We start from the raw sequence: 23,121 nt of genomic DNA, 5'->3' as shown, positions 1-23,121 counted from the left end.
CTCGTCAGTGTTACTTTTCTCCCAAAAACCAATGATGTCATTCGTCTGATCTATTTATATCTGTACCAGATGACACCTGACTACCACATATCTTGTACTTTTTACAGTAACTCTGAAGGTACTGCTCATGATTATTGTTAGAAATGAGGAAAGAGATGCATTTTTCCCCTTTTTCTTTTTATAGAATTTCTTTTGCTGGCTGGTGGGTAAGGGTCGCTTCCTAAATAGAACACATAAAATATAAGGAGGGAGGAGTGTGAATGATATTCCCATGCATACTCCTGTACTTTGCTCTACGACAAATAGGATCAGACCAACACAAGTGTTTCATTTCATATTTGAGGCATTTCATAATAAATGCGGTCCCAAATTATCATCCAGATTTTGCACACTGCATTTTGCAATGCAAGGAGAATAAATATTTTCCCCAGTGGGAATATATGTCATCACAATGTTGAGTTTTCCATAGCTAAAAAGAGCATCTGGATCTAAGAGGTACATGGAAGTTATTTTTAAAACCATCCTTTATATAGAAAACTGCTATGTGCCTGGAGAATGAACACTTGGCAGTGTTGGTACAAAAGAGGCCCAGAAAATTTTTAGTAGGACTGCTGCAGGTCAGCATGTACATCCATCTCCTGAGTGCCCCAAGAAACTCTGCACAGCACTTGCCTACGATAATGTAATTTTTTCAATCAAATGAGCCTAAATTAATTTCTTATTTTATTAATGTACCTACAAGCAACACATGCATAAATATGTATGTATATGTCATATATATTACCATCAATCCAATTGCAAGAGTACATACCCTTAAATAATCTGTCATGACTGAATTTTTCCTTATCTTACTGTGCTTAGCACCAAGTTACAGTAGTGGATGGTGCCCAGTAAGTACTGAGACAGGCAGCTAGATGGACAAAGTCTAGAAGTTTTATCTGTATCAGACAATGTGTAATATATAAAGCCAGAGTTGCAGCAGTTGAACTGGAAATAATGCAATACATTGAGCAGAGTCTAGATGCTCACTGCTCTGAAGTGCACATCGTTCATCAGGCAAAGACAGAGGACTGCATGCCATGTACAAATTGGCAGCCTGAAAACATTGTCAGAACATCATGTAGATCATGCTGCTTTGACCCAGTGACTCACAATAATGAGATATCGAAAATAAAGAATTACTTCTCCTGGGACACCTGAAGGAGAGGAAGCCAGGAGACTTTAAAATGTGCTGATCAGTCACACAAGCACACCATGAGAAGCACACCTAAGTATACCTTCATTAGAATGAAGTAAATCAATGTCTGGATAATTACTATGCTACCAGCAGTTTTCCAGCTGACAGGGTCAGAGGCTGACAACACAAAACTGAGAGACCATGAGAGTTATTTCAGCTTTGCATCACAAACAGGAAAAAATGAGACATAGCTGTGAGTAAAATTCAACGTTTAACAGAAGCAGGGCAGGAGTGGTACTTAACCAAAACCTTCAATTTGTGTTGTCTGTTCCATGTAACCCTCTCTCCCTGGCAGGCCCAGGCAGCAGATCCCACCCCTTGCTCTCTTCCAAGGGCAGCACTACAGGAACATGGGCACAATTGCAAAGCAGAGCGCTGGGCTCTTTCGAGACTGCCCACCCCTGCCAATACAGCCAGCCACTCTTCATTTCAGCCACTGTCTTTCCAGCCATTCTTCATTTCAAGGGTCATGACAGTTCAGCTTCTGGCTGCCAACTGCTTGCCCTTGTGTCTAGGAGAGGAAAACAATAACAACAACAACAACAACAACAATAATAATAATAATAATAATAATAATAATAATAATAATAGTAACAATGATGATAATGATCCCAAGGAAAACAGCAGCCAAACAAAGCAGCAGTCCCCAAAACCTTGGAGTGTGGCCCTCCTGCAAAAAATGGTGGTTCTTTTTGCCTTCCTGAGAGGTGTCACTCACCTCTTCTGCTCCTGGTCCTTCTCTGTCTGGGCAGGTTGCAGCATCTTTCTCACAAGCTATCCTCATTTTACACCCACTAAGTTTCACTCTGTTCTGCCAGGAGAAACCTTTCAGGCTTATCCAAAGCATCTGCTCTGCTAAATGTTTGCTGTTGACCTAGTTGTCCCAAAAAAGGGAAATCTGGCGTTGGCCCTGGCTCAGCAGCCTTCCCACATGGACATTTATGAACTGCTTGAAAAAGCCTCTTTCAGAGGGGTGTGGGTCTGCTGTGAGCCCCATCCCCACCAGCGCAGGGTCCACTTCAATGTGATGAAGTATGGAAGGGGGAAACTATCTTATTTTAAGCCTTTGGAACAAATCTGTGTCTCCAAGCCCAAGTGTTGCATGAGTCATACTAAACATGGGAGACCAGCTTCTGATTTTAGCCAGTCCGCATTCTTTAATACTTTGTATCATCACATTTGGGCTCAAGAAATGAAAAGTGAATGCAAACCTTTCTTGCTTTCTCTTTCATTCACTCCACATCCCAATCAGCTGTTGCCTTGTGTCTTTCAGCTCAGTCTTGCAAAGGTCTCCCCTCCCTGGCTTTTCCCTTCCTGTCACAGGTGATGCTTTCTGTGTATATTATCCAACATCATACACCTTTATCTCAGCCAGGGCTGAATATGGCCAGCACAGCCACCTGGTTTGCAATTCATCCTGCTGCAAGGCCACATAGGTCAAGTGGGTTCTTTAAAATTCCAAGGTGGACCACTTAAACATAAGTAGACCCTAGATGAGTACTGAGAAGCTGAATTATTTGACTTGTGGAATTGAGTGTGATCAGACCTCCATTAGTGTTATTGGTATTTATATGGTTTGTAGCCTTTTACCATATAAATAAAATGGTAAATGCACAAAAATATTCAAGACAAAATTAATAGTGAGTAAGCTATTATTACCCCTCATATTATACCTGCAGCTTTTAAACTGCCTGCTGTACTTTTTTCTGTAGAGATGCATACAGTCCTGTGGCTTCTGGAGGTTATTGTAAGTACAGTATTATTAGTACAACTGGCAGGCAAATCTGCTTTACTGACATCCTGAAACTAACTCACAGGTGCTTTATGGAAAGAACATAAATCTGTTTAATTCCTTTACATAAATCTTCATTGGATGCTAAGGCATTTTTTGCAGTTTTCCTTAGGAGTGCAAAAGCTCCCATATACCCAGACTGGAAGAAAGACATTTCTTCCTGAAGACTACAGCACCAAGAGCAGTGCTACCCTCCACATCACTTGCAGGGGTCAGCTCCCTAAAGACCCCAGAGACATCACAAAGAACCTGTGATGATCCTCCACTCAAGCATCAGGATTACAATGGGACATGCTAGCCTGAATGAAACGTTGATGGGCACAACTTCTGTATCCTGCACATTTGCATGCATTTTGATCAAATAAAAGGTGTCAGCCTGGGCACACCTGTATCTATGAAGATACAGACTTTTTTCTTAGGTTAGGTCTCAGCTGCCCTGCGGCAGGGCTGGAGTGCAGGGTCAATGTTAGCTGTGTAGAAGGCACTACTTCGCAGTCTGGGGTCAGGCAGCACCTGCCCAGGGTTGTCCATATTGTATTCACAGGCCATGATGCTACAGCTTGGTGGTTTCTAAAAAATCCCTGTGGCCTTTATGTTGGCTCATGTGACATTAGTAAAGTTTGTGAAAATACAGTCTGCTTCTCTACATAATGCACCTCCCAGCACACAAACCCAATCACCCTAACACATGAGCTGGGAGATCAGATGCTGGAGCAGACACACAGTTTTTCATCTGACTGCACTGTACTCACCCCTCAGACTTCAGTTACATGAGATCTGCTAATTGAGATGGAAGCACCTTAATTTCTTGAGTTTTGAGTGCTCTTTAAGAAGTCTTCCTGCTTCAGTGCTCCCATTACGCCCCTCATAGAGTTAGCTCACTAGTCACATTTAATGCTAGAAATTAATGAAACAATCTGCAGCAGACCAGGGGCATCAAAGGAGCCTCTTGTCTTCAGTGCTCTGTGAGTGAACTCCTCTGCTGCCAGATCAGGGTAGATTGGGTGGTAAAGGTAATAACAATTGTCACTTTTGCTCTCATTCTTTTGCGAGGATTCCAGGTTCCACCTCCAGACGAAGCCACATTGTCAGCCCCTAAAAGTCCTTTCTGAAGGCAAGCATCACCAGGTAGTGGTCTTTGCATGTTTAAAGATTCGGATGATACCCTCTGGCCCCTCAGAGTAACACTACCTTCATAGCCAGCTTTTAAAAATGTTACCCTTTTATAAGTCAGATTTCACCTTCTTTTAAGCAATATCAATCACTGTTGCCTTGGTCTCTGACCAGCCAGTCAAGCAAATTCCTGACAAGTAGGCAGAGCAGCATCTAATGTAATGTTGTAGTCTCTGAGCCTCTCCATGAAAAGATGGAGTCAACACCTGCTTAGTGGAAATCCACACACAGGTGGGGTATGTGCCTTGCCTTCCCCCACCATTTTGGGAGCCAAGGAAGGAAGAGCTGACAGTGCTAATGAGCAATATAGCTGGCGATGTAATTATCATCTGAGAGCCTGAGTAGGATGAGACAGATGTTACTTTTAGGGTTCATTGCTTTATTAGTGGCACCTGCTAGCCAGCTTATGTGATCCACCCCTTGGCACACCAGATACAGACTAATATTAAATGAACTGGTTTGAGTCAAACCAAATAACTGCAGGTGATACCAAAGCCGTACTAAAGGGTTCTCTTAAACAGTGGGAGTCCCAGCAGGAACTGTAAACAGGGACATAAAAGACTCTTAATTAAGTAAATATGCCATTCCTGCTTCCTGAGAATCTGTCGTGAATCATTCATGTCACCACAAGTCCCTTATTCTCAAACCAGAATTACCAGCTTTGCACAGAGCTGCTGAGGAATGGTGACTCTCTACCCAACTGCAGGCTGAGAATAATATGGTTAACCATGGGTTTGAGGTTGTTGTAGGAAGGAGGGCCCAGCTGGTGTTCACCTGGTCAGACTATGTGGCACTGAGGAATGGAGGCAGCTCTCACCATGGAAGGAATGGCACAAGGAGCCTTCAAGCATGCAAAAGCCACAGGTGATTGTCAAATCACAGTCAAGCACTTGAAAAAATGCCCAAGATGACAGATCATCACTCAAATAGGCAGGATATGTTTGAGCACTCAGTGTTGCCCTAGAGAAGATGAAGGGAAGAAAGACTTTATGAATCAATTTAATCCCCTGTTTCTTGCATGGAATATCACAAAAGCAATTGTATTCTGTGTGAAGTTTGGATCTCTGTTCATCTTTGCTACTGAGAGCTAAGAACAAGTGGACAAGAAAAAAAAATCCATTAAGCATGGGACAAGGTGAGTTCAGACTGTAAAGCACTTTGACTCTTGTACCTCTTAATTCCAAAGTGTTACCACATAACAGACACTGGGCAGCAATTAGTGCTCTATAAATCACTGTAGATTGAATTAGATTAACTCTGAAGTTACACACAGAAAAAGCATTGTTCTTGTTCTTAAGCTTATTTAGATTTTGAGGAACAGCATAAGAACTTAAAGGAAGGTGGGTTAACACTGTCAACAGGCACAGAAGAAATATATTTTGTGCTGCCACTCCAACTTGACAAGAGAAAAGAACTTAATCTTTTTAAGTTGTGTACCCTCATTTAAATATTTTTCTGGTAATTAACACCGGGCACCAACAGAGCTGATGTTCCTTGAAGAAGAGTGAAACATTTATTACGCTTCTTGTCTTCCTTCCTGAAATGATTGAGGTGAAAGAAAGGTTAAAAAAGAGAGTCTTTTCTTGGTTGTCTTATTTCTCTTTTGTCTTTCACATTGGTTCCAAGAATGGAAAGTCATTAATCACCTCTCAAGACTGCATATAGGAGTAGCCTTGGGGTTAGAGAGGATTGGAGAAGATCATTTAAGCATGACAATTAATTGAAATGAGTAAAATGGGGACAGATTCTTCATTTGAAAGTAAGTAGCAGGTGATAGGCAACAGATTTGGACTGCTATTAAGAAAAATTCAGTGAAGAAACTTAGCTGATGAAGATGGAAAGTAGAAAATTAGTTATAAGGTAAAAAGAAAAAAACGGTTAAAGAATGGAGAAAAAAGTTTATAGTGATAATCCCTGTTTATTTATTGTTTTAAATTATTCAGCTGGAAACATCTGGCTCTGCTTTTCCTCCTTATTATGTTAGCTGTGTCAGTACTACACAGATGGAGCAGTGGGAGCCAGACAGCAGCACCTTTCAGGCTCCCAAAGAAGAGCACTTCAGGCAGTGATTGCATTATGCACATCTGTGGCAAAGCTTTCTCTCCCAGTTAGACTCTGGAGAAACTGCAGGTATATATCCTGGAATGTTGCAGCTGCTGGGTTGCATGATCTCTCTTTTTATCTTTTGGTGGTTTTATTTACCCTGTGCTTTTGGCACAGCTGCCAACAATTCCGCCAGCCTTCTCTTCATGCAAGCTTTCCTGTGTGGAAAGGTCTCCCTGGGAAGCTCCTGCTGACCACTCACCTCTCCCAGGATTCCTGAAGACTCACATTGAGGGTTTTTACTGGGCAGACAAAATGACTGCAACACCTCCTGCTTTTATGTCCTTTCTGAAGAAGGTGCCAAAAAACTGAGGCTATGGGCTGCCTTGAAGAGCCAGGACAACACAATAAATCCTGCCCACAATCTAAAAATACTGACAAGATTCCTATGAGGCCTTTCCTCTGAAAAGTCTTATGTTAAGAACAACTGGGGCTGAAATCTTTTTTGCCGTGATCAGCAATAAAAAGGCTGCATTTAGAAAAGTAATTGGGAGATAAGATTTGACCAGCATGCAATAATTTAACTGCAATCAGTTTTCACATGGGTTACTTTCACCTCTTCATTGAGTTCAATACATTCTCTACTAAATAAATTTGGTGTACCATACCCAAGCAAAATGCAAAAAAATTCCTGATGGCATATTCTAAGTTGGAAGCTCAAAAAATCCCAACTTCAGCTACTACAAATTGCCATTTCTATAAGAAAATGGCATTAAAAAAATTTAACATGACAATGGATACTGTTTCTTTTTTACTTAGATGTTTAAAGACAATGTAGGGGCTACAGGGTTATGTGGTGTCAGTTTCCAGGGTTTGCTGTTCTTCCCTGTTGAGACTATGGGTTTTCAGCAAAGGTCTGGTACGACACAGGGAAAACACACTATGCTGCTGACACAATCCAAATTTGCCATTGGAGCAGCTGTCATAAAAACCCTTTGGTCTCAGAGGAAACTTGAGAAAGGGAAAAGTTTCCAGGAAGAAAAATTAATTATAAATTCATAAATATCATCAGCTGATGATGTCTTCTAGATAGTGTTTCTATCTAGAAGAAAGGAGGAAACAGAACTAAGATTTTATTTCAGAGACAGCCATATTTTCAGAATTTCTCTCCATGCTCTTACTGAATAACTCACAGCCTTTAAACTAGGGCAGAGGAGTTTGCATCTTCTCTGCATCCCAAATGTCCACCTCTTAGTGAATTCTGGCATGCAACCATCAAAGGTCAGATCCTCTAGGAAGTTACCTCTTGGAGCAGACTTTGGTCCTGGAGTGGTGGCTTCCAGATAAATTAGTAATTACTCTATTAATAATTGCTATTGAATTACTAAATTAGTAATGAAGTTCACCTTCATTTAAAAAAAAAAGGCAACTGAAAGAGTCCCCTTTGAGTTGAGATGGGTGGCTTAATAAAAAGACATCCACCCACCTCTTGGAGCTGACAAGAGATTCCTCTGCTACATGTGTGAAGAATCCAGTCATGACTTTTGAAATCCTGTTGAATAAAAGAGCAATTTGATAAATCTTCTATTCAAAGTTCAATATGTGGTGCAATAATAATTTTTGCATAAATATCCTGTTCGGCTCCTAGGCTAAAGCATGCAGAGCCAGGTTCATCTAGAGCATCAATCTTGAGGAAATTGGAGACATTCATAATAAGCTCTCAGACATATTTGCAATGCAAAGATAAACACCATTTATGCATGACTTGGCTCATTCTAAGTCTTGAAAGACTGATAACACCCAAAACAGCTGTGACTGAGGTTCACACACTGGGCTGTCATTTAGTGGACATTATACTAATTACAGTCCTGCTAGCTGCAGAGGGGAATTGTTCTGCAACGATCTGTGATGTCTTTTAAGGCTGCTGTAATCACATGAATCACATTTTCATTAATTGGAAATAAATCTCGAAGAACTGCAAATAAATCTAGGGGAAAAAAAAGTTCAGGTGGCAGTTTCATTAAGATTGGGAACTTGAAACTAGCTCTGCTGCAACATGGCAGATTCCACTTTCCAAAAACGATGTTTTCTTCTGATGTGTTAGCTGGTACAATTCTTTTTGCATGCACTATTACTGCTCAGTATATGGGGCATGACTCATGATACAGAATGATAGCTAGAGAAAATTGAGCTTCTGAAAAGTGAAATTAAAGTGGAAAAGCCAAAGGAATAAATAATTCAATAGACAGACATGTCTGGAGCATACAAATGAGATGTCTCAGGATAAGTTTCAGCCTGTCACCCAACCCCAGCAGTGGGCTGTGGACACACTTTATCTTTCTAGTATCCTAAGGGAAGAGTCACATAACTGTATGTGCAGCACGAGGCCACCTGCTACCCAGTGCAGGTGTGCTGGTACCTGAGGATCAAACATTTGTATTTTTTCCCAGCATCCTCTTGCCTTTAGTCCTCTGATCAGCAATCCCAGACCACCGACCTTGGTAGCTCGCCCCCCCTGCATCCTGCAAGGACAAACACCCACAGCGACTCACAGCAAAGTGATTCAGCAATCAGCACTGCAACCCATTCCCACAGAGCAGACCTCCTGCTTGCTCTGGGTATGGTGTGTTCAAGAACAGCCACACACCTTCCCTTGGGAGGAAAGCTGCAGTCCAGATTTGACCCCACAGTAAAGATCTCTGTGGTACAAGTACCATCACAATTATTTTTATGGGTTTTTTGGTGGTTTGTTTGAGGTATTTTATTGAATCATTTGACTTGAACACTTGTTACAAAGTTCTTCCTATGAACTTTGTGTTTGTCAGGTGGGGTCTCTTATGGCATTGTGTGACTTCAAGCACTGCTTACAACTAATAAATATTTGTACAAACTTTGCCCATTTTTAAGGAAAAGATTTTTTTACTAGCAGTATTTCACACTGAATGGAATACACATGCAGAGCACAGTGCATGAGCTGAGCAGAGCATGAGTTACCACCTCTGCTTCTTCCTTTGGAGAACAGAAGAGATGGCATGTTTGGCAGCTGGAAAGCAAACAAAGAGAAGGAACAGTCCTCTCTAACCTCTTGCTGCTGTAGTGGCTCTGCAGATATACCCACAAAACTAAGTTAATTATCAGGCCTCTTTTTTTTTTTTTCCCAAATGACTATCACTGTAGCAAGAAGCAGAGGCTGATGTTATAAAAGGGTGGATGGTTTTAAAATTAAATTAAAATAAAACAATAACTTCATAATGGCTTTTCCAGAACATAAGCATCCTTCTAGAAAAAACATAATCAGATGTTATTGTAAGAGCTGATAAGCTTTCATGCCCAAATTGCCACAACACTGAAACCTAAATCCAGGCAACTCATGCATTGTTATCCTTAGCCTTTCACTGGTCATGCCACCTGCCCTTTTGTTCTTCCTTGTTTTCCATACTCAGAATTGAGTGCTAAAACTCTTCTCAGAAATGCCAGGATGTATGTGCCCAGGAAAGTCATCTTGTGTTGGCCCACCCACTCACCCTCCCACTTGAGAGACATCTTTTGTTATATCAATTCCACAGGAAAGCCAACAGAGCAGGTTACGTCTTTCTTTGAGCAGTGCCCATAGCACTTGAGCTTTGACCACCCTTGAAACAACGGAGAGTAAAATAACACTGACAATGGCCTCTGTTATCCTGAAGAAGAGTGGAATCCCAGAAGAATAAATAAAATACTTGTGCTCCATCCTTACTTTCAATATGATGGCCTTCATCCCCATTGAGTCAAGTCCCAGAGGTGCCACTGGGGTTTTGTGTAGGCAAAAGTTTCAACTGTCAAAAGCTCATGGCTCAGACCAAACAGGTCCTAATCCTGCTTCACTTGTCACTTGAGAGTCTTGAAAGGCTCCCACGGAACTGCTAATGTTGATGCTGAAGTTCCAGTTCAGCACTAGGCAAATACATCTCTAATCTTTTTGGAAAGCCAAAACAAGAGATACTACGAGGAGGTGAATCACCTGTAAACAGACCCTTGCAAACGTGCTGTGTTCTGACAGGCCACAGACGCAAGATCTCTCCCAGACAGACCTTTAGAGATACCACAGACCTTCAGTCACATCCTGGAACTCACTGAAAAGAATGTAAGTTCCACAGGTTTCCCACCAGCACAAAAGATGCTTCAGCAGGAAGCCCTAGGGATTTAATAAAAGATCCTAGAACACATTTTAAAAATGAATATGTGACCCACTGTAAGGGAGATTGTGTTATCTGTGCAGGCAACACAGAGAGGTTGAATACTAGCTACAGAACTAGTTGCAATTTAGGTGCTGAAAAACCTAGTGCTGGAAAAGGCATAAAAAATTATGTCAGACACATCAAAAATTACTTTCAGCAAGGCAGTTACTCAGAAACTCATCAAAAACATGGTTTCTGAGTGAGTTTTTTCACTTGATGTTATTGCTTTCAGAGAGCAAGACCAAGACCAGTGACAAGTTCTTTCAGCCAAAGAAGACATAAAAAGCACCAAGACCACAAAGATTAGAAAAAATTCAGATTTTTCTGAAATGTTCTGAGCTGCAAGGGTAACTGACTGATTGGATAAGATGCCAGAAAAATTATAGAGTTTGACAAAGAGAAGACTTAGAAAACTATCTTCATTCTGCACAGAAGCTTGTAGCCTCAAAAAAGTAGCAACACTGCAAGACCAGGAGTAACACAGGAAATGTGACAGACAGTATAAGGGTCATGTCAGAACTTAACCTCTGAACTACCATTGAAAATCATTGTTATTAACCTGAAATATTAAAAGGTGTTCAATCACTGAGAGGTGTTTCCCTGTAAGTATCCCTACTCCTATTCAGAGTATTCAAAGAACAAAAAAGAACAAGAAGTTTAAATTATTTTGAACACCAAAGATGGCACTTACTTTGTCAAGAAAAGCTGCACAAGTGTTTACAGCATTAACCAGAGTTTTCAATTCTCTAACCACAGTTAATCTCAGCCTCAAAACCACTGAATAGTCAAGCAGTCACGAGGAGAGGAAGGGGAGCAGGGGAAGGGTTTGATGCCACGCGGGGTGTCAGAGCAACCCTAGCAAAGCCAGAGAAACCCCAATAATGTAAAGCACATTTAATATAAAACACACACATATTGCAAACCATCCATATTCTAACTGTGGGGATTGTGCCCATGCCAACATGACTGGCACACGAGTCAGCAGCAGGGAGAAGCAGCCCTGGGTGCTGACAGACACCTGCCAGCCAGTCCTGTGATATGCAAAGGGCTTCCCACTAAAGCACTCTCCCAGCCAGGGAGGCTCAGCAAGCACTTGTAGGACTGGCATTGGACGGAAGTACGACAAACTAATCCAACAATCCAACTTGTGCTCTCCTATACCCTGAGGCACTGGTTTTAGGGAGGAAAAGATGGTGGGACCAGACAGGTTCCCTTGGGGGCCAGACCTGGCATGGAGTGATCAGCCATATGAGTTCCTGTGTCACCGGTGGGAGCAGAAGACATGGTGGCAGGTGTCTGCTGGAAATTACACAGAACATTCCTGATCAGTGCTTTGAAAGCAGATTTTCTCCTCTTCTACGTAACTATGCAATCTTTTAGCATGGTCCTGGGAATTATCCTTTTTCCAGTACCCTGTTTGACTTTGTTGTTGATGTCACGGAAAAAAAGGAGTCAGTTGTTTACCAGAGCATTCGATTTCTTATCAGCAGATCTGGCTATGAATAATTATATCACTTATTAATACCATAGTAAGCCAGCTAATGGGCTGCAGACGCCTCACAAATAACAGGATGAGAGAAGAAAGGGCAGATTGGCAGGAGGTTGTTTGCCTTTGTGAGGGTTGAATTATAGAACTGGCCAGGATTCAAAACTATGAATCATTAAGAACATGCACACAGCAGTTTTACATCAGTGAGCTCTATTGACTGTAGAGGAGCTAATATTGATCTGCTAAACATATGGGAATGGGGAAGCAGGTCCCACATAGCTAAAAATGTGTTTTAATGTCTGTCCTTTGAATTGTGTTGGTTCCCTGAAACATCCACACATTTCTGACAGCATGACCAGAACTTTACCCAAAGCCTTTGAAAGGATAGGTCTCTTTTCAGGTGCACAGTGACAGAAATCTTTGAAACATGACTGGAAACAAGATCATTGTGAGTTACCATGCTTATCTTGTCTTGTATCTCCCTTATCACATTAGCTCAGTTTGCAGTACCCACACTGATGTTTCTTTTAAAAGAGGTGTTTCTGAATATAAAATAAAAATAATTAAAACATTATTGTGCCTTTCCTTAGTAACTGGGATTTATCTTCATTTGTGCGAATGGGACAAAAACTTGCCTCACCAGGCTGCAGACATAACTGTTGTGAACTCTGATATTACCAAGGAGCTGCTGTACAGCACTTTGTTCTTCACTCCTGAAAGGGAGGAAGAGTGAATGTTGCATTCAGGGAAGGGAAGTCAACTAGGACTGCTTTTCCACCCATAAATACACTTCACTGTCTATTATAGGAGATAGCACAAATTAGCCTAAATGCTATTAGAGGCTATTTCATCAAAAAAATTAAACAGAAATTTTATTTAACCTGTTTTATTCACAGGACTTGGAGACCCTGGACTAACATCAATTAGACCACAATCAAATGGGCTTCCACCAGTGTGTTCTATCACAAGGTTGCATACAAATAACAAATAACCATTTAGCTCACTGGCATGTAGAAGGTAAACAGTGAATTTGGATCTTAATTATGAATAAGCATGAATTTTCTTTATGTGCTCAGTTCATGCCACAGGTCACATATGCATCTTGAGTACATATTTGCATCTCTCCTCAAATCTTAATATTTGCTTGAATTTGTTCATAAGAGCCCTCACCAACATAGTATCCCCCACCTCCAATTTGTGCTGACACCCTCTTATTTTATTATTCCGAATATCTCAGTCACATCCCTGTCATTCTGAGCCACAGTACAAGCCTAGATAAATGGGAGCTGGACATGGTCCTCTTCTTTCATTCTGACAAGCAAGAGCACATCCACAAACACTCAACTGTCTCAGCAACCTTCAGTAATAATAATCAGCCCTGCTACTTGTTGAAATACAGACAAGAAAGTCTCTGCAGGGTAGGGTTACTTGAAATACAAGACATTCTTCAATTCAAATGCTGATTTTCCATCTCTTCACTGTAAAGAAACAGGAGTGTGAGATATGCATCAGTTTCAAGGCAAAGTCTGTTTGCAACATGACCTCCAAATATTGCAGCCTGTGCACCAGTAAACAAACTAAGCCTGATGGAAATCTATCATTTCAGCTTTGGCTACTGAAAACCAAGAATACGTGTGATTTAATTTTCAGCTGTTTATGAAAAGGATAAACAAGGCACAAAGCTCTTTCATTTCTCCATTTAATCCAACCTGCCTCATAGAGAAATTGAGCCATAGCCCTTTGTTGACCCCTTTCCTTTGCTTTTATGTAAGAGAAAGAGAGGGAGACTAAAGGAAATTTTTAAAAAGCAAGGGAGATAAAGTGATGTCTCAAATGACCAAGGCATTGAAAAACATTCTAAACCACCAATTCACCTTAAGGTTTCCAAGTCTCCAATTTCCCAGATCCTTTCAGGGAGCCAAATTTCATGCCTTGCTGTGGACCACAATATTATCAGCTTCTTCTACTGAGAAAGCACATAAGTTTTTAGATGATGGGGAACAAATGAATATTTGCTCTAAGACTAATCTTGGCACGAGAGGTCTCAGAGGAGGACTGATTTAGGGGGGATTTGCCTTGCACAGACATTTGGTATTGTAAAATTTGACCACGTAAAGTCACTCAGTCACAATAAATCTCTACATCTAACTGCATCCCTGATTTCCCTAAGATGCTTTTGGAAAAAATCTGCATCCCTGAAAATTTAAGTTAATGCAGAATATACTTGATATTTACAATCCATGTGCAGAAATCAATCTATTTCACCATGGAGAGGAGAGTGTAAGTTAATAGAAACAGGGCATGACAGAAGCTTTCTTTTACTATCAAGTGCATTTAATGCAGCTATTTGATACTTCTGAATAAAATGCAGCCTTTCTGACTGCAGTAGAACTGATCTGCATAAATGAGAAGAAAATCTAGCTTACAAAGAAAGAGAGAAAAAAATAAATGGGAACCCTTATTTCCCTGAAATAAGATGGGAATACTTCATTTAAGGAAACTGAGCAGCTTCCAAGAACTGAAAGTTATTTATAGTACTTTTACAATGATCAGATCCACACCTTTTGCTATATAATATATTTTTAAACATAGTGAATCAAAAGCAGTTTGATTAAAAAGCAATCTTTGGTATGAGGTCAATTAATTTATTTTGCACAGGGCTTCTAGTATTTCTAATTATTGTTGCAATACTCCTAACACCTATTAACTCCCCTCCCCTTCAATTTAACTTTCTTCATCTCAGACAAAATCCTGGTAAAATTTTCACTCCAACTCTTCTCAGGCACTGTGACTGCTGGATTTAAACCACTGCACAGTGTTGAACATCTTGAACATCCTCAGTCTTTAACAAGTCTTACACGAGCTGGACCTGGAGCAAACTCTTGTAGAGGTAACCAAGTCAGTCCAATAGGAAAAAGAAACTTGAAAGTGGCTCTGTAAGAGCTTCTGCCACAGTGCAGCCACTTGGCTTGTTGAAAGGGAAGAACTGACCAGGAATGATGGGCAGAAACAAGAAAAGGTTAGATCCTCCCCATCTGAAGGACAATGTAGTCCTTCAATAACCACAGGGGTGGTAGAAGACTCACTTTAAAAGGGATAACTGAGAGAAGAACCAAGAATTTGAGTGGCCATGAAGACATGAAAGAAAACAAGGCAAGATTCTTGCTCTTCTCCATCTGAGGTCTGGATACCATGAGGTTACCCCATTTTCAGTCTTGTGTTTCTCACCATCAGTTTATTTGATGCTGTCTGAAGTGATACAGTCCAGTGAATTAAAATATCCCCACTGCTCCTTTTCACACTGATCCTGCACTCTGCTTAGAGCTTGGATTTCAAGGTTTCCTATTCACTCCCTGTACAGAGAGCTAATTACCTTGGCTAGATGACAGACCATGTTACTCACAGAGTTACACTGACAAACCCAGAAAATCAACTGAGGATCACAAAAACTTCACAAATCCCATTTCAAGGAGATCTGAAACCAAAAATTCTGAAAAGACCTGCCATTCTCTGACTCTTCTCTACCTCCCAAAAGAATTCTGTCCAAGAAGGGAGCTGCAGAATAGAGACTGCTGTCAAGAAAATCGAATTTACAAGAGAAAGGGCTATACTGCTAGCTTCTTAATGGGAGGCTTCAGTTACCTGCACAGTCCATTTGCTTTTTTAAACGTGGAATTGGAATATAGATCTGATCATAGGAACTAAATTGAAAATAGGAACCTGTACAGTAAGAATTCATGTGGCATTATTCATAATAGAAGTGGAGATACAGCTGCTAATGGAATTAATGACCATTAATGACCAAGAGAACTGAAACTGATCCCCCAAGGGAAAAGATTTACAATGCTGCCTCTCCCTGCCCTCATTTTAAGACTCAAACTGGTTCACACTGTTAATGGGATAAATATTCAGCATTTTTCTCTCCTCTACCATCTGCCTCTCCTATTTTTACCTTGGCAGGCATCATTACCATAATATAGTCTCATTATGTTGTGCATTGGACCCAATTTTGAATGTTTAATAAGAAATCCTCCCTTGTCCATGTACTGCTGTTGAACCCAAAGGGACTATTTGTGGGGTGATTATTTACATAATTAAGGCTTGTGCTACAAGATGTGGAGTTGACTTAGCAACATGTTCTCCGTATTTAATAAATTCTCTTAATATATTTATTAACCAAGTTGAAGCATCATGTAATCATTATTATTTGACTTTTTTTTTTTAAAAGTGAGGAAGGCAGAAGGGAGGGGCAGAGAATCCTACACTCCCAGTAACCACAAGGCAGGTCTCAGAAAAGTGGAAGGAAGGAAAGGAAGACACCAGGCAAACAGAATACTGAAGAGAGTCAATACAAAGGAATATTTTAAAAATTGTATGAAATATGGCAAAAGAGCAACTATGATATGCAGTGATTTTGCAAAGCATCTAATACCATGTCACAAAATCTCACTGTTAAAGTCAGATCAAATTGCTTTGGATGTGAACACTGTCACCTGCACAGAAACTTGACAAAGCGCCTGTGAATTCTGGGCGACAACAGCAAGCAGCCACATGAAGCTGAAAATCACAGAGTTGTGGAATCATTAGGGCTGCAAAAGACCTCTGAGATCATCAAGGGCATCCATTAACCCAGCACTGCCAAGTCCACCACTAAACCATGTCCAAAAGTGCCACAGACATTCACTGAACACTTTCAGGGACAGAAATTCTACCACTTCCCAGGGCAGCTTGTTCCAATGTCTGAGCACCCTCTCAGTGAAGAAATTTATCCTAATATCAATCTTAACCTAAAGCAACTTGAGCCATTTCCTCAAGCTGCCTGCGCTGTTGTGTTGCTGCTTGTTACTTGGGAGAAGAGACAGATCCTCACCTTGCTACTGCCTCCTTTCAAGTATTTTCAGAGAGCAGTAAGGTTGCCCTGAGTTTCCTTTTCTCCAGGCTAAACAACCCCAGCTCTCTCAGCCTCTCCTAATTAGACTTTTTCTCCAGACTCTCCCCCATCTCTGTTGCCCTTCTCTGGACATGCTCCAGCACTTCAGCATCTTTATTGTGGTGAGGCTCCAGAACTGGATACAGGATTCAAAGTGAGGCCTCATCAGTGCTGAGTGCGAGGGAATAATCACTGCCCTGGCTCTGCTGTTCTTTTCCATTGGACAGCTTTCCAGACAGATTCTGCCCATATCTGAGGTTTGGAGAGCAAGGACACTTGTGGCAGTGTACCACAGAAGTGAATTTATAAGTTTGATTGAAAAAAAAAAAAATAAATTCTATTTGCAAGTTTAGGAAAAAAGGAAAAAAAGGTTGATGAGGAAACAGAGCAAATAGTACTAAAGGAGAAATACACATATTGGTCAGAATGAAAGCACAGGGATTTAGATCTGTTGCAGTCTACTTACCAGTTTACAATTTAGTAAAATAAGCTTTGCAAGGGGTGAATACCCTGACCTCAAGAGAGGGAATGAAACAGGTTTCTTGACCAGGTTGTCTAGTTGCCTTTCCAGACTCATGGGAGCCCACCTCAGACCGGGAAGATGCACAGCCACACTCTGGTGGCAGGGGCTTGTGTCTGCCTCCTGCCCTGGGTTCTGTGCTCACAGGGGCACCTCTTTGTTTCCCAGGCCAACATCACACCTTCCTACCTCACTGAGGTGTTTCTTGTCACCTCTGCTGTGCCTTCCCTCTCCTTCAGCAGAGCTCCTCCATCAGGGTTAGGTCAGTGTGGGAAGGTTCACCCTCCTTCTTGCCCCAGGACATGCTTGCTGCAGGATGGGGGACAGGGTGTGTTGCTGAGGGCAGGAGTGTCCCTGTTCCAGTTTCAGTTACTTCCCACCCAACTGGAATAAATAATTCTGGTGGCCCTTTCCACACCTCTCCACTGGAGGGGCAAGGAAGGGAAACAGAGAGAAGCAGAAATTAATTCCAGCTTGACTTCAGCGCACTTGTTAGGAGTGCTCCCTGCCTGCCAAACAAGAGCACCATGGAAACAGCAACAAGCAAATTAGTGAATTAGAAAACACTGATCTTTGCAAATTGTAGCTGTAGCCACAAAGCCCCATACAAGGAAAAAACACAAATTCAGAGGCATGCGACACAGATCTAATACAACTGCAGAGCTCCCTTGCCTGGCCAGAGAAGGATGCCAAATCACAGCTAAGTGCAGGGATCTGAAGGACTGATTTCAGATAGGGGACTGGTGTTTTCTCCACTCTGATGCTGCGCTTTTGTTGCCATCAGATTCTTGCCATGGAAGGCCTTTGAAGAAAGAATTAAATCTCTTTCTATCTAAACAGTTGTTGAATTTATAGTGAAAATCATAGAATTATTCTCCATTCCAAATCACACTGCTTTTACAAGTGCCAAGTTCTTGCTTAAATAACAATACTAGCAAATTTCAGAAAAATAATCTGAATTATTTGAGCCTCAGCTTAAGAAAACAAGCACAAGTCATTTTAATTATTCATGAGGTTCTTGACTTTTTTTGTTGTTGTTGTTTTTGGTTTTTTGAGGGCTTTTTGGTGTCCTAACAAAAGAGAGTTTTATTGGGAGATTCAACAAAAAGATTAAATATCACTCTTCTGGATGCTTAAGAAGTATCTTCTAAATGTGAAGATGGAAAGGCCAAGCAGAAAACTGAAAATATTTGGAAAAATACAAGACATGGGCAACCTACCAAACAGCAGAGCTGCCCCAAAAGGGATTGTTGATAACAGCTAAGAGTTGTGATGAAAGATGAACAGCTGAGTTTTAGCTTTCTTGAACTGGAGCCGGGGGTGACACATCGAGAGGAAATGCCAGACAGACAGGCTGAAATTCCATTTGGACACAAGCAGATGGGTCTGGAACAGAGAGATTGATCTGAGGCTTGTCCATATAAAGACAGTAATTACTTTGTACTTACAGATGACTCAGGTTGGTGAGCAGAGAGAAGGAAACCACAGGCGGACTGCTCTACAAGGCTCAAAGTGTGAGCTAATATTTTCCTTCCCTGTTTTCATGCCCGTGAAATAATGTGGGCACTTTCACATCACTTGCTTCAGTGATTTCTTAAGCACAGAAATCAGATTTTCCACAGACCTGAGACTTCAGAATGATCCTACAATATTAAAATAGGGTACTGACAACAGCACACATTGTCAGAAAAACAATATGTATTTTAGTTCTGGGAATCTAAAGGGTTACTGGCATATGTACAAGCAGTGAGTTATGTATTAAATATTGCATGTGAGTGAGAAACATTTTATATGACACTTTGAGAACAGCAAACTAAGCCCCACTGATGCTGAGACACCTGGAAACTGAAACTCCTGATCTTCCTTTTCACTGACTAGATGCAAGTTATTTCTGGAGCCTGTCAAGAGAGAATCAGGCTGGTTTGGATGACAGAGGGCAATTCCCACACAGGACCTGTGTGGGGCATGAAGAGTTTCTTTGACTCCTGAGGATACTCAGAAACTGAGCGTTCATCACAAGACAGGGTCTGAAGTGCTTTGTGCTCTGCTCATCCTCACAGAAACACAGCTTCTCCAGTGAAATTCCCAATAGGACATGAAAGGTGTGGGGTGACCCTTCATACTAACAGTAAGACACCTTAACTTGAGCCAAAACAAACAGCCTGATCTGGTTTCAACACCCCTCACTTGCCTCACTCACTGGCCAAAATCAGTCCTGCAAAAGTCCTTCTTGGACAACTTGAAGATAAGACTGTCTTGAGTCTGGTACTTGGAGATTCAGCCCAGTTGCAATACCTCTAAAATTCTGTGTTCTACCAGGAACAGGCACATCCATGCTTGCTCTCCTCATCTCTGTCAGCATCTGTCTGCCTCACGCTTTTGCCAATACCCACCTACCCGTAGCAGCCCTCAGCTGACTTTGGCAGCTGCAGTCCTCAGCAGCCACCAGCTCAGCTGGCCAACACCAGTGAATGCTCCCATTGCTGTTGACTTCTACACATCCCCTTTGGAGCCTCTCCCACCTGCAACATCTTTGGGTGAAGGCAACACAGCTGCCCAGAGCCCCTGGAGATGTGCACAGCACGTGTGCTCTGGCTGGTCTCCACAGCATCCATAATGTCCAAGGGAACACCAAGGTCCATTGTGAGATGGATAAGGGTGTAGCTGTGTACCTTCACAGACAGCTAAAAAAAGGGACATTCTGCTGCATGTGAATTTTTCCATGCAGGGATGCATCTTTGGAAGACATCAGTTTTAGCAGATCCAAATTAAGCATATACTGCTAATTTAGTTTGCCATTAAGCACATTTTGTAGCAATCTTTATTAGATATCTCTTGGCAAAATGTACTTTCACTCAAGTACCAGAATTTTCCTCAGCTTCTTTGTCTCCCTTTTTCTCATCAGGTCATTTGATGATTGACAGCTCACTGTACTGCAGGAACATTGGAGGGTAAGAGATAACTGTGTGCTGCAGTCAGAAGGTCCATGCTGCATAAAAATGTATTCTCTTCATTATTACCTATTTGACAGAGATTTAAGAGGATTTTGCAGCTAAGGGCCACATATAAAAAGACTACAGATCATTTCCAAAAGACAAATTGCAAAAAGTCTGGCTAATTTACAGTGAGATATACTCACTTCTTTAAGGAGTAGATGAAAGCACATCTGCAGGGTGCACCTCCACATCATGGGAAGGAAATTGAAAATAGCAGACAGCTGGTTACAAATTCTGGGAATTATATATGCTTCCACTGGAAAATGGTAAATTGTTGAACTGAGAATCAGAAAAATCCCCAATGTTTGTTTATTTCTCTGTTTGTTTTATAATTAGCAAAAGGAAAGACACACATTGTATCTGCAGCCACATGAAAAGGAAAATCTGCTGCTTTTGAGCTCTGTGAGCACTGCTGGAGTTGGAGTTCATTTCCCCATTGCTCCCATTTTCCCCATGGAACCTTGGCCCCAGCTGGATCAGACATCCCCAGAGCCACATCTTCCTTCCCAGAGACCCAGCTGAGCATGTCCCAGCAAGGCAAGGGAGAAAATGTGTCATTGGAGGCACAGCACATCTGCACCAGTGCCAGGAGTGAAACACAACCTTCTGTCCTGCTCTCCTCCTCTGTCCTCACCTTCCTGCCCTGGTGCTGGCCCAAACACTTGGAATTTCATGGTGGACATGATCCCACATGGCCCAGCCTGACAGTCAGTGAGAGCAGTACAGCAGGGAGGGGAGCTGGGGAGCTGGAGGTCCCATGAGGATAGCTCAGGCAGATGGAAAAATTGATAACAGATCATAATGCACAAAGCACTCAGAGAAAGCCAGTTTTACATTCTTGCATGTTGGTACAGATTATGGGAACCCCATTAATGTCCCATTTAATTCAAGACTGCTCTGTGGCACCAGCCATCAGGAGCCTCATGTGCTCCCTGGCTCATCTACAGAATCCAAAGATGATGGTAGAGGTCTTTGATGACCTGAAAGATAGAAGAGATACTAACCCACAATGCAATAGATCATCTTAAATGTTAAAAACAAAATAAAAGTTGTGAATGGTCAGATGACAAATGCAAGAGGGGACTATTCCCAAGCTTCTGTATTCAAGCAGATCCCAGTGATACACATACCTTAGTCTGTGGGCTCCTTTGCAGAACTCCTGTATTTAGATAATACACAGCCAATGCTGATTGAGTGCTCCATTAAACCAAGCTCATCTTTGCAGGGGGCTGTGCAAGGCCTGTATTACTTTAGCCTGTGAGTGCTTTGCTTTTAGTGTTTGTTTTTAGAACAGCGCTGAAAATATGTGCTTTCATCTTTGCCACTCTGCAACACCAAAACAAAAATAACTACTATAAACAATATTATGAATAGATGCAGAAAAAAGTAGGCAAGTCATTAGGAAAATTCCCCTCTTGCCTAAATAGCAATGATTCCACTCTAAAAATACTAGAAATAAAACTCATGAACAGTGTTTCCAGTGTCTCTTTACCTTTGTGACCCTCTGATGCCAGTGTAGCACAAGCCTCTCCTCTGTGAATGCACCCCTCTCCTCCACAAGACACTTTGATAAGCCTTGTAGGACACTTTGAGACAAATGCACCTCTGTCAGATATGACTGATGCTGGCAAAGAATTTTTAGGTAGGTGGACACATCCTCTGAGAGCGTGCTCACACAGGCTCATTTCTATAGGGACTAAATGGAAGAGGGCAAACCCTTGTGACAGGAGGCACTTGCAGCCAGACTGTGATGCCACCCCATCAACCTAGACACCTGAAAAAGCTTGGCCACTTGGGGAACCTACAAAATACAGAATAAAGGGACAGGAAAAAAAAGCTGGGAAGTCTGGATGAGCAATGATTCTGTTATTTGCTTTGGCACGTGCGAGGAAATCCACAATCCTCCTTGTTCACAGCAATCCCAGTGCCTGCATCAAAAGCAATTTGCCTCCTGGACCTCAGCTAACCCATGTTCAAGGCAGAAAAAGGGTCAGGTGGATTGGCTTCCTGATCCCATGTCACAGCTCTCCCTGTGTCCTCACTGGCCAGAGTCCATAGAGAAGAGGGGCAGGAATGGCCCAAGTGAATAACATCACTTGGCTCCCTCTCTGCTTTGCTGTGTCAGTGGCCTTTTCCCACCTCAGGCAGCAAACTGGAAAGGGAACATCTGTTGGTGATGAGAGTGGGACCAACACAGCACAGCTGTGAGGCCACTGAGCAGCAGGGAGGCTGAGCATGAGAGAGATGGGCTGTCAGAGGGCAGCTAAACAGATGGATGCAGCTCCTGGAGCAGCACACGAGGCTGGGGGGCAGGGACTGCCCTGCACAAAGATGTGAGCAAGGGTTTACTTGCCTGGGACCTCCTGTTGTTCTTCTGGTCATTTCTGAATGAAATAAGGGGAGCACGTGAGGAAAGAAAGAGGCAGGGAAAGAAGGGGATCTCTAGAGCAAAGCTGTCACTGAGTAACCTGAGAGGCTCTGTCCTAAGACAGAGGATCCAGCTCAGCTCCCTCTCAAATCACAGGAAAGGCTCTCCTGCTCTGCTCCTTGCTTAGCAAACTACAGCTCTACAGCCTGGTTCCAAATATTTCCATTCCTCAGTTTCTAGAAAATTCTCTTCACCTTGAAGTCAAGTCATCAAGAGACATACTCAGACCTTCTAAAAGTTTTACCCCACAATTCTGTTGCATCAACACAGACAAACAGGGGTCCTATAGGGTCCAC

At 41.9% G+C, this 23,121-nt stretch overlaps 1 long non-coding RNA gene across 1 annotated transcript; it reads right to left on the bottom strand.

The window, feature by feature from the left end:
• Positions 1-1,640: 1,640 nt before the first annotated feature.
• Positions 1,641-21,653, bottom strand: LOC134429767 (uncharacterized). Its single transcript, XR_010030644.1, has 3 exons — positions 21,528-21,653; positions 7,732-7,797; positions 1,641-1,748 (listed from the first exon to the last, which is right to left on the bottom strand). It is a non-coding gene; the product is annotated as an uncharacterized LOC134429767 (long non-coding RNA).
• Between the last annotated feature and the right edge of the window lie 1,468 nt (positions 21,654-23,121).

This window comes from Melospiza melodia, chromosome 1 (assembly GCF_035770615.1).
Source record: "Melospiza melodia melodia isolate bMelMel2 chromosome 1, bMelMel2.pri, whole genome shotgun sequence".
Lineage (NCBI taxonomy): Eukaryota > Metazoa > Chordata > Aves > Passeriformes > Passerellidae > Melospiza > Melospiza melodia.
The sequence above is the reverse complement of the archived record's forward strand: the minus strand, read 5'-3'. Positions and strand labels throughout refer to the sequence as shown.